Source organism: Asparagus officinalis, chromosome 10 (genome assembly GCF_001876935.1).
Source record: "Asparagus officinalis chromosome 10, Aspof.V1, whole genome shotgun sequence".
In the NCBI taxonomy this organism is placed as follows: domain Eukaryota; kingdom Viridiplantae; phylum Streptophyta; class Magnoliopsida; order Asparagales; family Asparagaceae; genus Asparagus; species Asparagus officinalis.
In genome coordinates this window covers 50,542,184-50,556,016 of record NC_033803.1, presented here as the reverse complement: position 1 = coordinate 50,556,016, position 13,833 = coordinate 50,542,184, and the positions used below count along the sequence as shown (strand labels likewise).

The 13,833-nt window shown below is 35.7% G+C and overlaps 1 long non-coding RNA gene across 1 annotated transcript; it reads left to right on the top strand.

Moving 5' to 3' along the window:
* On the top strand, positions 225-2,395 carry LOC109825648. Its single transcript, XR_002243052.1, has 2 exons — positions 225-1,226; positions 2,157-2,395. It is a non-coding gene; the product is annotated as an uncharacterized LOC109825648 (long non-coding RNA).

Genomic DNA, 13,833 nt, shown 5'->3' with positions numbered 1-13,833 from the left:
ATATAATTAAAATCATTTAATTAAATTAGTTACCTTTTTGTCACTTTCATGTGACTTCACCACTTTTTTAGGGGAAGTCAAAATTGCATTAAATCTTATGTGACAACTTTCTTACATCTCACTTTCATAACCACTTACATGAAAACAAACACCTTAATTGTTAAATGAAAGTAACTTTCTCACTTTCATCTTTCACTTGCATGCAAACAAACACCCCCTAATGCAGGTCACAATTGCAAAGTTTTTCTAACTGCAAAAGGATTTTATCGCATCTAAGGATAACTAGCAAATCAAAACAAACACATTACGAGCAGATGTCTATTCCTAGGCAACATTACATAAAGGTACGTTGAATATTATGTTTTGGTTTTTTAAATTTCATGAAACTTGTTCGACTGCGTCCCTTTTTGCTCAGTTGTATTTTATGGTTTAATGTATTTGACATTGTTTATCTGCAATTTTCTGGTTGGAACTATGTAAGTCATTTGGTACCCTCATATTTCAAAGGACTCTGATTTATGTTATTCATGTACCATTATCATGTACCTGCCTAAGTCTAACCATATTTAAGTCCACAAATTTGAGCATATGAAGAGTCTCTACTGGGAATTTTCTGAGTTCCTTACATTTGCGAGTACCTATAAATTTTTAATATCAGCAGATGTCTGTTCCTAGGCATTTTTGTTGTTTAGGGAAATTTCACTTATATAACATGTCTCCAAATATCAAGTTTCCCAGTTTTGTTTATAACCTACCAATAAGCTAACCGTTTGGACTCCATGTTTGTTAATTTGTCCATACAAGTGGTTATATTTATGATTGTGCTGCCTTGTTCTCCTTAAATTTTCAGGCTTCAATGTATAATTCGGACAAATGAATTCTATATATTCCTGTGATGCCTTGCCCAAAAACAAAATAATAAAAAATAAAAAATAAAAATTGTCGGTGGTGATTCTCATCATAAATTCCTATACCTTACAGGCTACTTGGAATTAATGTACAAGTTGATTTAAAGGAAGGTAACGTATATGAAAGAAGTAGTAGTGCTAACTTTTTTAATCTGTTGAAGTGTAGTTAAAGTGAACATTTCTTTGCACTATTCACATGCTTCTTTTCTTCTGTGCTAACTGCTGGAATACTTATATTTTTCAGTTATATAGATTTTCAAAATAATAAGAAGATATTACGTATATTCCTCCGTGAAGAGTCAAGAACTGAGAAAAATAGTAAGTTCCTGACCAAGAGAAGCTGCATCTGTGTCTGATTATTTCTCACAGCTAACTTCCCCTTAAATGGCCTCCTCATCCACCAAGGAATTTGGGATACAGATTTTAAGAGTGTGACACTATACCAAACCCCTCCCTCACAAATCTTGTCACTTTAGTAAACAGTAACTCTCCTTTTGAGTATGAACAATATAAATTCATGTTCCCTCTTAATCTTGGTATCGGTACTAGGAGGTAATTTTGCTATGAAACATTCCTTTGCCTAATATAAAAGCCTTCCTATTGATGACATCTCTGTTATTCAGTGGACTTGTAGATTTTCATTATGATTCATGTATTATCACCGTGACTTTATTAGTGACAAAGATCACCAGACTCGGGTGATTGACTTGTTTGAAGCTCTTCATAGTGATGGATGACCAACTTGTTCAATTATATTGCAAGTCTGTATCCTTATTGCATGTTTTATTATGTGATGCTTATTGATAAAGATGACAGGCTTCTTCATATTCCATTCCAATGGATGGATGCTCAACTTGTTTAGTTATGTCGAAAGTTTATGGCCTTATTGCATAATTGTGAACTGATCTACAAATGAATACATGATTGATATCTTGCAACTTTGGCATTGGCAATTGTGATAGAGTGAATTGTTCAAAATCTAGCATTCCTTATGGTTTTGTCCTTATATCAACAATAATGCTGATTCTTTACCTATTTGCAGTTTACAGGAAATGCATTCCTATTTATAGGTTTTTGATGTTTATATTCTACTTATTTGAATTTTTATTTGAATTAATTTCAGGGGATGAAGATGTTTATATTCTACTTATTTGAATTTTTATTTGAATTAATTTCAGGGGATGAAGGATGTGAGATTGATGTCTTGATGGGCTCACTAAAGTGAATTTTTATTTGAATTAATTTCAGGGGATGAAGGATGTGAGATTGATGTCTTGATGGGCTCACTAAAGTTAAAATCCAAGGACTTCGGCATATTTTTCTCTCTCTTTGGTTAAGATTCTCTATATGAAATTGATTGTAATAGACTTTGTTGGTTAAGATCTTCTATATGAAATTGATTGTAATAGACTTTGTTGGTTATGATCTTCTATATGAAATTGATTGTAATAGAATTTGTGACTAGAAATGGATTATAGTTTATATTAGGAATATCATGACATTTACTTTAGATTTGTTTTGGTTTTTTCATTAACATTTCTTTCTGTAAATATTATGTGTGAGAAATGTTGTTTTTTAATTAGTGAAATTGTGATTGTGCTTCTGTTTGTTAATATTTACAAACTCGAAGTTGAAAGGCACTCAAATTTTTGTGTTAGGAAATTGCTAATTTTTCTTGAGTTAAGATTGTGCAAACATATACAATAACTTGTAATTTTTTGGAAAATATGACAAAATCACAATTTAATTTAATTATTTTTTATAAATTATTTAAAATCTCAATCTATATCCAAAAAGTATGAATTAAAATTATGTTGTGATAATTTTCTTCCTCTTTTCCTCAGAAAGACAACCAAACAAGAGAGAATAACTTTCTTATGAATTTTCTTCTGACTTTCTTACAACATTCTTTCTAACCAAACAATTAAAAGATTATCATTTTCTTTTCCTTTCTTTTACTTTCTCTTTCTTTTTCTTTTCTCTGTCTTTCTCTCAAACCAAACATAGCCTAAAAGCGTAGCAGCTTTCCATAAACCCTCCCACAATCGATCCAAAGCTTTTGGATGTGCAGATGACCGATGAAACTAGGCGGGGGCTTTGGAAGTTGTAGGTGACCGGCAGCGGGAAAGTGGGCGGAGATGAAAATTTTGCACAATTTCAAGCTTTTTTTTACTTGAATTTTCCTTTCCTTTTTTATGGGGCCCATATATGCAAGTGTTCGGCTGCTGTTTCTATAGAAGGTCTGGTCCATAAAGGTGAGATACATCAGCCCTATGATAAGTACCGGTTATCACCATAAATAGAAGGGTTTTATTTCGATATTAATCCCTAAATTAATCAAAGTTGTGATATCAGTCCCGACATCGTCATATTTTGATGACACTCCCTTGAATAGCACTAATATGCTACTATTAGTCCCTTTGTTAGTTTTATCATTCAAAACCTTCAATCTTGGTTAGGTGTACACTAACCATAGGTGATTAATTACCAAAATACCGCACATTTAATTCTCTGAAATAAGCGTCATTTCCCACTCTCTCCCTCTCCGAGTTCCCTCACCTATTTTGGAGGGATTACTTTTAGATAAACTCATGAGACTTGGGTGATGTTAATAGTCCAGAACAATAGGTTTTAGTTGTCAATCCCTTCAATTACTATTTATGCTCTTAATTGGAGGGACTAATTCCGAAATAACTCAACAATTGAGAGATCTAATAGGAATTTCTATGATTTGAGGGACTAATTTTAAAATAACTTAAGATTTGAAGGACCTGATAGTAATTTTAATGATGAAATGAGGGATTAAGTCAAAATATGCAAGACTTTCCCAACATCGCTTTCTGTTGTTGGGTACAACGCCGCATCAAACATTAATGAAATAAGGAAGCAAAACACGAAGCCTAGCTAAAATACAAAGCTCTACCCTGATTTACTGGAAGACCCACCAAGTTCTACATGTACCCCACAAGCCCAATTTACGAAATCTGATTTATCTTTAAAATGCAGTGTACTAGAGTATTGTATTTTGTATTGATAGATAAAAACTTAAAATTCGCAAGTACTAGAGTATTGTATTTTGTATTGATAGATAAAAACTTAAAATTCGCAAGTACCCTCCCCTCCTACCTTCATTCATTCTCTCTCTGTGCCGCAACTTCACGGCCCTCTCTACCTCCTCTTTCTTTCTCATTTATGTCCCCTCTGCTCTAGCTTCGCTTCCACCGTGCTCAAATCTCATGCTTAAACCAGTCATTGGGCCCGTTTTCTTGAAGAGCTCTCAAACCCGCCAACCAACAAAACTTGAAGCCATAACATCATTAAACTATGCAAGAAAGACTCGGTTCTCATCAGTGCACATAAAAGGTTTCCGTTCTGTAGCAATAACCTATTGCAAGTTGCTCTAATCTTACATCAAAGGCTAAGCTTTCGTTTAGTCATTCCATCGAACAAATTGAAGGCGCTCTTTCGCAAGGCCGCGCATTAGCCTACGTTGTTGATGATGGTGTTGGGACAGTGGTAATGAAGGAGTAATAGTCATATTTAGTGAGAGAGGCATGAAGCTAGTGGTCGAGGGGGATGTTGTGGAGATCAACGGAGGATTTGTTGGCAGCGAGGAAAAGAAAATTTATCTTCTGTTGGTTTTGAAAGTGTGAAGACCGAAACCAAAAGAAGAAATCATCAAAGAAGCAGAAAAGCCCTGATCGACCGACCGACAGGCTTGGACCGGTTGACCGAAAAGCCTGTAGGAATCGAGCCTAGGAAGTTCGCTCTGGTCGGTTGACCGACACAAGCTCATCGATCGACCGACGCGAACTCAAGAAAACTACTGGAGTTTCGGCCGGGTCGACCGACAACATGCACGAGCAGACTGTAAGAAACAGACGTTCTAGCCGGTCGACAGACGCTAATGCACCGATCAAATGACGTAAGGATTTCCAGTTTCCAAATTGATTTGGAAAACTATTTTAGGCTGGGATACTATATATACCTTGATATGTTTTTAGGGTTTGAAGAACACAAAAAAGAGGGTTTTGACGGCACTTTGAGATCAGATATTGTTAAGACCATGAATTTTGATACTATTTAAAATAATTTTTTAGTATTTTAAAATATTTAATTATGATTTTTAAAAGAGTATTTATATTTTTCTCGAATTTCTACAATTTTCTATGATTTAAAATCCAAGCTTTATATTTATTTAAATGATATTAATATTTATAAATTAATTTTATGCAATGAAAATTTCTGGAATTAATCTGTTGTGTTGTCGATACTATTACGTATCATATTAAATAATACGTTGCATTATTATTATTAATACGTATTATTTCGTATAATAAGTTGTATTATTATTACGTATTATTTTGTATAATATGTTGTATTATTTCTACTATTGCATATTATCAGTTGTGTTAGTACAACTTGTACGTTTTATTACGTAGATAATTATCCTATAATTATTTAATTTTAAATATAAGTAATTATATGTTTTATTAATTATTCTCGTTTAATTGTACAATTAGTTGTATTATTTCTATTGTTGCATATTATCAGTTGTGTTAGTACAACTTGTACGTTTTAATGCGTAGATAATTATCCTATAATTATTTAATTTTAAATATAAGTAATTATATGTTTTATTAATTATTCTCGTTTAATTGTACAATCAGTTGTTTTATTTTTACTATTGCATATTAACGGTTGAATTAGTACAACTTGTACGTTTTAATGTGTAGATAATTTTTACATAATTATTTAATTTATTTTATAATTAATATTATTTTTAATTATTTTTCAAAACCCAAACCCTAGCCCTAGCCTTATATATATATATATATATATATATATATTTATATGGAAAACGTGGAATCTTTAAGTGTGCACACCCAGGCTCCCACCTAAGCGACGCGGCCTAAAATCACATCATTCCTAATATTTTTTTATGCATCCGCTCCGTTGAAACTTGACTCTACATGTCTTAAACTCAAACAACACAATTTTGGGGTGAACCCCGTCGTGTTTTTGACCACTTCATCTCCACTCGCCCGCAATTTTAACGGCTGGTTTCGATATGCAATAGCACTTTTCTTGGACGACTCAACGAATGGTCAAAACACAACGCGGTTCACCCCTAAAATTGATGTGTTTGAGTTTATAGGAGACTTAGATCAAGTTCAACGGCATGCGCGATCAAATAAAAAAATTATTAGAAATGACTGTTGATTTTAGTGCCGCCCCGTCCTAGGGTGGGAGCTGGGTGTCAACCTTAGCATTCACTTTTCCAAGAATATATATATATATATATATATATATATTACTATATCTATATATAAAGTATTAATATATATATCTATATGATATATAGTATATATATATATATATATATATACTATAATATTGATATCTTGCAGGCCTTTTTCTTCTTCCTGGCCCGCTGCGAAACACACCGCACCCCCTTGCTTTCTCTCCCGACCCCGACCTGGCGCCCACACTCCACGGACCACCCGCCCTATCCCCTCAACTCTCTCTCTCTCACCCCTGCTTTCACCGCTTCTGGCCTTCCTCCTCCGGCCAGCCGCTGAACCCCTCTCGAGTCCTCTCTTCCCCATCTCCTTCTCTCTCTCTTCCCTGCGGAAAGAAACCCATGGGCCACCGCCCTCTAGAACCTCCTGCCCCGACCCCCTGTTCGCGACAGAGACCCTCGCCCTCGCGCCGTTATCCTTACTCCCCGCCATCTACCACCAGAGCCTCCGCTCTCAGCTTACGGTTTCTGAGTTAGCGCTCTCCCCGGCAGCTCCGAACAATGAGCCGAACAACGATCTGTTCATTGTAGAAAACTACGGTTCGGAGCAGACTTCGTGCGCGTTTTCCGGCCATCTCCGACCTCCGTTTCCATCGATTCCTTCGCCGGTGCGTAGCCCTTCGTGTTGTCTCTCACATGGTATATTCCTTTCACTTGGGCTCCTTATCTACACCTCGTTATATTCGTTTGAATATCGCACGCCGTAATAACACTCTAAGTTGTAATTTTACTCGTTGTTTCTACGAAACCCGTCGTAACGTCATGTAACCACCCCGACGACCCCCGCTACAGTTGACGACGTACCCCAGGCAAGATCCTGCATCTCCTTATTATTTAAATAATTATTAATTATATGTGTTTATTAGTTGTAATATAATTATTTGCGTGGGTTGTTTGAAGAATAATATTGATTTAAATCATAGTTATATGACAAATAGTATTTCAGAATAATTATGATAAATTAAAAGAATTTATTTTGATAACAAAATCATTTTAGGTGAGTTTATAATATTTTTTAAAAGAATTTATTTTAAAAAAAGAATCATTTTAGAATAATAATAATAAATATTTTAAAGAATTTAATTTGAAATAGAAATTATTTTTGAATGATTAACGAGGAATAAATAAATTATTTTTAAAAAGGAATTATCTTGAAAAGGAATTATTTTAAGTTATTAAAATAATAAATAATTTAAAAGAATTTATTTTGAGAAAATAATTATTTTAGATGTATTATAATTTAAAAAGAAATTAGTTTGTAAAAAGATTTATTTTAAATAAATAATTTTATTATTTTAAGACTAGTATTAATATAATGAGAAACAATTTTAAATGAATTGATTTGGAAAAAGAATATTTTTGAATAATTATTTTGAGAAATAATTTAAGGATTTTATTTTGTAAAGGATTATTTTGAATTAATAAATAAATGATTTGAAAAGATTAGTTTATAATTAAAAGGATTATTTGATTTATTATAATAATATATATTATTTCATTATATTATAATATGCGAATGTTACTTGTGTTTGCCACATATTACAATAATACCGATATTTTGACACACTTATTTATACACATAGTATTTAACTTGTTCGATACTATAATATGATTAGCTGTAATGTATATTGTGATTACCTATGTGGGATTATTTGATATGAATAGCTGTGCGGAAGCTTGTTGTTTTATCACTTAGTTGTTATCCAATAGGAGAGACTGTACATGAAGACAACTCCTATTAAAAGTATGATTTATAAGCGTGCTTCAAAGCATGACTATACTCACTCGACATCGATATCCCGATATGAGGAGTCCCGAGTTCCCTCAATATCGATATCCCGGTATTAGGTTTCCTTGACTATTACTATTATAGCATTGACTAGACAATGCACTTTTGATCAGACGCGTTATGGTTCACGGTTATTTTCATAGTTTTACAAAAGTCGTTCCACGGTAACTCCGTGGCTAGTGCATGATATTTCATGTACAATTGCTTAATTAATGTGACAACATGAGGTTATAAAGGGGAATTGGACGGAGAATATAGCATGTATATAAACGGGCACAACGCTTTCCTGTTATCGTGATATCGTGAGTGTTATATAGATGGGCCAGATGGCCAATACTTGACTTGAAGGCGGCCCCAGATAGGTTTACTGGGACTCGATTATATACATGAAAATATTATTTCCCAATTCAAAAAATATGTAAAACAAGAATAATATGCTTGAGTGTTTTATGGTGGACTTTGTTAGTTTTGTTGAGATGTGGACCAGTGAGTTGTGATAGGATGACTAGTAGTATGTCTTCACTTGGATGATTATGGATTCTTGTGAGATGTGGGCTAGTTGTTTTTATTTTCGTATATAGATTGGGATTAATATTTAATTATCTATAATTTAAGACATATGGTATATACACGAGGGTTTCATTGTTTGGATTATTTCGCTCGATGTACTACGTCTCTTATTGTAGATTTTTAAGTATTAATTCCATCTAGTTGTATGACATTGTCACTTGGATGATTATTCTGATCGCTAGCTGCATAGCTTCGTTATCCGTTTGATTTATGGATTCTTATGATTATCTTAGTAGTGAATTTGCATGTTGATTTTGTTGGATTTCCCATTGTACGTTTCTTTGTCATTTTTGTTGTTGTATCGTTTTTCGCATTGGGTTTCCGTTCGTTCTATTTCTTTTGTGGGGTCTTGCCGTATGCCATGCATGCTGACGTACACCTGTTTTCTCTGGTATACGTCAGACATAGAGGAAGAACATGTCCAGTTGGGAGATTGCCAGGAGCCAGAGGATTCTCAGCAGGAGTGCCTTGTAGACGGAGCAGAAGAAAGAGTAGAAGCATATTCTTTTCATTTATTAGTTGATGGTTCCAATTTACCTTTGTAGTTCTTTCCATTCCTGCCTGCTTGATTGATGTATTTTATATTTCTTCAGTTTTTAGTTGTTCAATTTGTATAAGGGCATGCTTGACCCGGATATTATGTCTCGGATGATATTCATTTATGATATGTATTATTTTATTCTGTGTTGTTCGTTATATTCTTGCTAAATATTATCGGGGACCTGTGCCTTTGTATTTATTTCTTGACGCTTAGCGTATTAGGTTAAGGAGGAATATTTATTTTTATTTATTCTCCTTGATCTAATACGTCGTGGGCTTATTCACGTTCCGATTCCCGGGTATTTTAGAAAACGGGGCATGTGACGCCCCTGGGTTCACACAAGGTTGCAGTCCAAGGTAAAACCAAAAATGTCAAACCTGTCATGCATCATACCGTGTAATAACATGTTTCACCATCACAATTACTATCTCTCTAGTAGAGTCAAATAACAGGTGTAGGTACAAAAGCAGGTAAAAGATAATACAAGAGTCAACTGATGAAATAATAGAGATCAAATTAATACTTCATCATCTAACATACTAAAGTACAAGTCAATGTTTGAAGTGAATAAACTGGAACTTCTCAACAAGTCTCAAATACAAATGTCTGAATAAAAGGAAATAAGGCACACAGCCTTTACAACTTCTAGAATAAACTCTCAAAATGTCTAAACAAAGCCTACATTGGAGCTCAAAGTAAAATATAACTACAATAGAATAGTTGAAGCTAAAGTGCCTCGCCATCAACCTGCGACTCTCCGAGCTCCGGGCTCGTTACCTGAAAGGGGGAGGGACAACGAGCATCAAAGCACTAGCGAGCAACATCACAACCAACCCCAAGGAAAAGGGCTCGCTGTATACAGAAAATACAGTTATAATATATATATAAAATCACAAATCCTATTTAGATAATTACAACGTGAGCATAAGTACGTCGAGTGAAATAATCCAAACAAGGAAACCCTCATGTATATACCATTACAACGTGAGCATAAGTACGTCGAGTGAAATAATCCAAACAAGGAAACCCTCATGTATATACCATGTGGCTTAGTTTGTAAGTACCTAGGTATAAGAGGATTTTAGTATTTAGGAAGTTACAACACGAGCATAGGTACGTCGAGCGAAATAATCCAAACAAGGAAACCCTCATGTATATACCATGTAGCTCAGATTGTAAATCCCTAAATACCAAACCCAAAATCTAATGCAAGAACAAATAACTTAAAAGAATACAAAACCGATCTCTACTTCTAATCATAGTGTCAAGTCGAACTCACATGAGTGTCATGTGAGAAAAACGATTAAGTGTCCAACACATAGACTATATAGATTAAATGTTCAACGCATGGACTGCATGAAGCAAACGTCCAACACATGGACTGAAAGTAACGAGTGTCCAACGCATGGACTGAATATAACCAATGTCCAATGCATGGACTGATTATAACCGATGTCCAACGCATGGACTGAATATAACCAATGTCCAACGCATGGACTAAATGTAACCAATGTCCAACGCATGGACTAAATATAACCAATGTCCAACACATGGACCGAATGAAATGAATGTCCAACACATGGACTGAAAGGTAATGCGTGTCCAACACGGGGACTGAGTAAAATGTATGTCCAACACGAGAACTAAATATAAATTATGCAAAGTGTAAGTGTCGATGATACATGTATACACAAAAGATACACATAGGCTCATGTCACACGTGCCTCGGTGTGCGGATCGGTACTTGTGTCAAAAGTCAACTCACATGTACAGATAAATCACTAACATTATAAACTAGTGTCAGATAATCGAGGCGACCCCGAAAAGCAACTCAAACAAATCAAAAATCTGTAAAACACCTCATCAGTCAACTCATGTGTCGACTAGGATTGGTCGACTCATTGGTCGACCAGACAAAACACAAAACTAAACACTTTCTCGTCAGTCGACTCATTAGTCGACTCATCAGTCGACTCATTAGTCGACTCATGAGTCGACTCATAAGTCAACTCATGAGTCGACTCATTGGTCGATTGAGCAGAAAATCCCCAGTTTTCTGCTTACGATGATTATCTGTGAAAATTGATAAAAACTAAGGTTCTCTTTGTTCATGTCCAGCAATATATATTCAATTCTAACACATGTATATCAACAGAAAAGAAAGATTTGCATGTATTATTTTGTATTAAAACCCTAAACATATTTCTTCATGTTTAAAAACGTGTTGAAAACATTAAATCACATGAAACCCATATTTAAGACTAATTCCAGATCTGGATCTATATTACAAAAATGTTGGTGAGCTTTTTACTAACTGAAAAATATAGATCTTGTAGCTTAGAATGTAAAGCATCTATTTTTATACACAAAATATGTTTTAGGCTCAAAAATACGAAATAAAAACTCATAGAAACTATACAAACAGTGGGTGAGGGCTGGGCGAGATGTTACTCACCTCTGATATGATGCACAAACTCCTGGATCTGCCAAAGCACGATCTCCTCCGCTGCACTGCACGAAATCCCGTGCAAACTCCTTCGAGGACTCCTCCAAAACGTCAAAAATCCAAGCTAGGGTTTGAGAGGGAGAGATGAGGGCTAGGGTTTTGAGTTCTGAAGGTGTTCTCGGGTAGGAGATATCATATATGAGCGGTCAGACCCGATACAAAACCGAACAGACCCACAAGCTAAAAGAAAACCCGAAATCAGCCCGTCAGTCGACTCATAGGTCGACTCATCAGTCGACTGATAAGTCGACTGATAAATCGACCGAGCAGACAAAAATCCAGTTTCGTGCATGTCTTGATTATCTGCAATCACCCATGCACAAAACTCTACACATATACACTCATACATATCTAATAGCTTGTTATCAAGAATATCCATGACTTCAAGCTATTTATCACAATAAAAATTATTTATCACCAATAAATTCACATATCTTCATAACCAAAAAAAAAAAATTACGGGGTTTTACATTCTTCCCCCCTTAAAAGAATTTCGTCCTCGAAATTTAGAAATCATACTCAAACAAATAACATTACTCTAGACAAGCATATATCGATATTTATTTTTAACAATCCAGGATGACTATATTCCCACTCAAACCTTAATCACATGGAACTAGTACGTCGGGCGAAAAATCCAAACAAGGAACCCCCCATATATATACCATATGTTCCAAAAGATTAAGAATTGAGCAGAAATATTCTCATTCTAGCGTTAAATCTAAATATAGTCACACAAATACTCATGCACATAAATCAATCCACTTCCTCAATAAATGCAGGAAGTATTGCTACATAGCATCTTCACGCTCTCAAAAAAAAAAAAAAAATCATCTTCGATGTCTACACTTAACCATCTAAAATGTAAATACCCCCACTTAACCCCTAACTAAATGGAACAAGAACATCGAGCAAAAAATCCAAACAAGGAACCCCTCATATATATACCATATGTTCCGAGTACTTAGGAGATAAGTGGTAATACCCCCATTTTAGCGTTAAGTATAAACATCGCCGTAATTGAATCTATAAGCCATGTATAAATCATACCAAAGCTTTAATTTACCTGCTCAAACATATGTGGATAGTCGCGACGCATGTCCTCTTCGCATTCCCAAGAAATCTCCTCAATGCCTCTTCGGTTCCACTGAATTTTTACCAAGGAAAAACAAATTGTTTCTAAATCTCTTGTCTTCTCTAGCAAGTATACAAACTGGGATTTCAATCGTAGTCAAATCATCCCAAAGCTAAATCTCCGGAACAGTCCAATACATCTCAGCTCAAGCTTTCCCCGCCTTCCGAATCGCTAAACGTTTTCACAGACGATACTTTCAGCATAATTAACTCTTCAAATTTTGAATCTCCAAAGGTCTTCATCTCTTATCTGCATAGCTCTTTTGCCAACTCTGAGCGGCTAGAATCTGTTCTCTAATCAATGTTACTTTTTCAGTAATCTGTCTCATAAGCTCTGGCCCAAGTGTAGGCATATAAAATTGCTTATAGGTCCCCTAGCATAGCTCGGCACAAACCGACGAACCAACGAGGCGACGAGATCGACGAATCGCACGGAAGCGACGGAATGCATCCATACGCGTTCGGAATCAAGCCAAGTGTTAAGGAATCAACGAGTCATCCAACCGAGAACAGACTCGGACGAATCACGATCGAATCAAGATCAGTTTCGGACTCGAACTCAGAAGCGGATTTACTGCCAAATCAGGAATCCGACTTACTGCCAAATCAGGAATCCGACTTACTGCCAAATCAGATCAACCAATCAGAGTCTCAATCAACCGAATCACGGAAAAAACCGGAAAACGGACACAACTCGAAAAAATCGGAAAACATCGCCCGCGGGGGCTCGGCCAAAGCCGAGCCACCTCAAGGTGGCTCGGCGGATTTACTGCCAAATCAGGAATCCGACTTACTGCCAAATCAGAAATCCGACTTACTGCCAAATCAGATCAACCAATCAGAGTCTCAATCAACCGAATCACGGAAAAAACCGGAAAACGGACACAACTCGAAAAAATCGGAAAACATCGCCCGCGGGGGCTCGGCCAAAGCCGAGCCACCTCAAGGTGGCTCGGCAGCAACCAAATCACGGACAAAACCGGAAAACGGACCCAACTCGAAAAAATCGGAAAACATCGCCCGCGGGGGCTCGGCCAAAGCCGAGCCACCTCAAAGTGGCTCGGCACAGTGCCGGCCACCCCG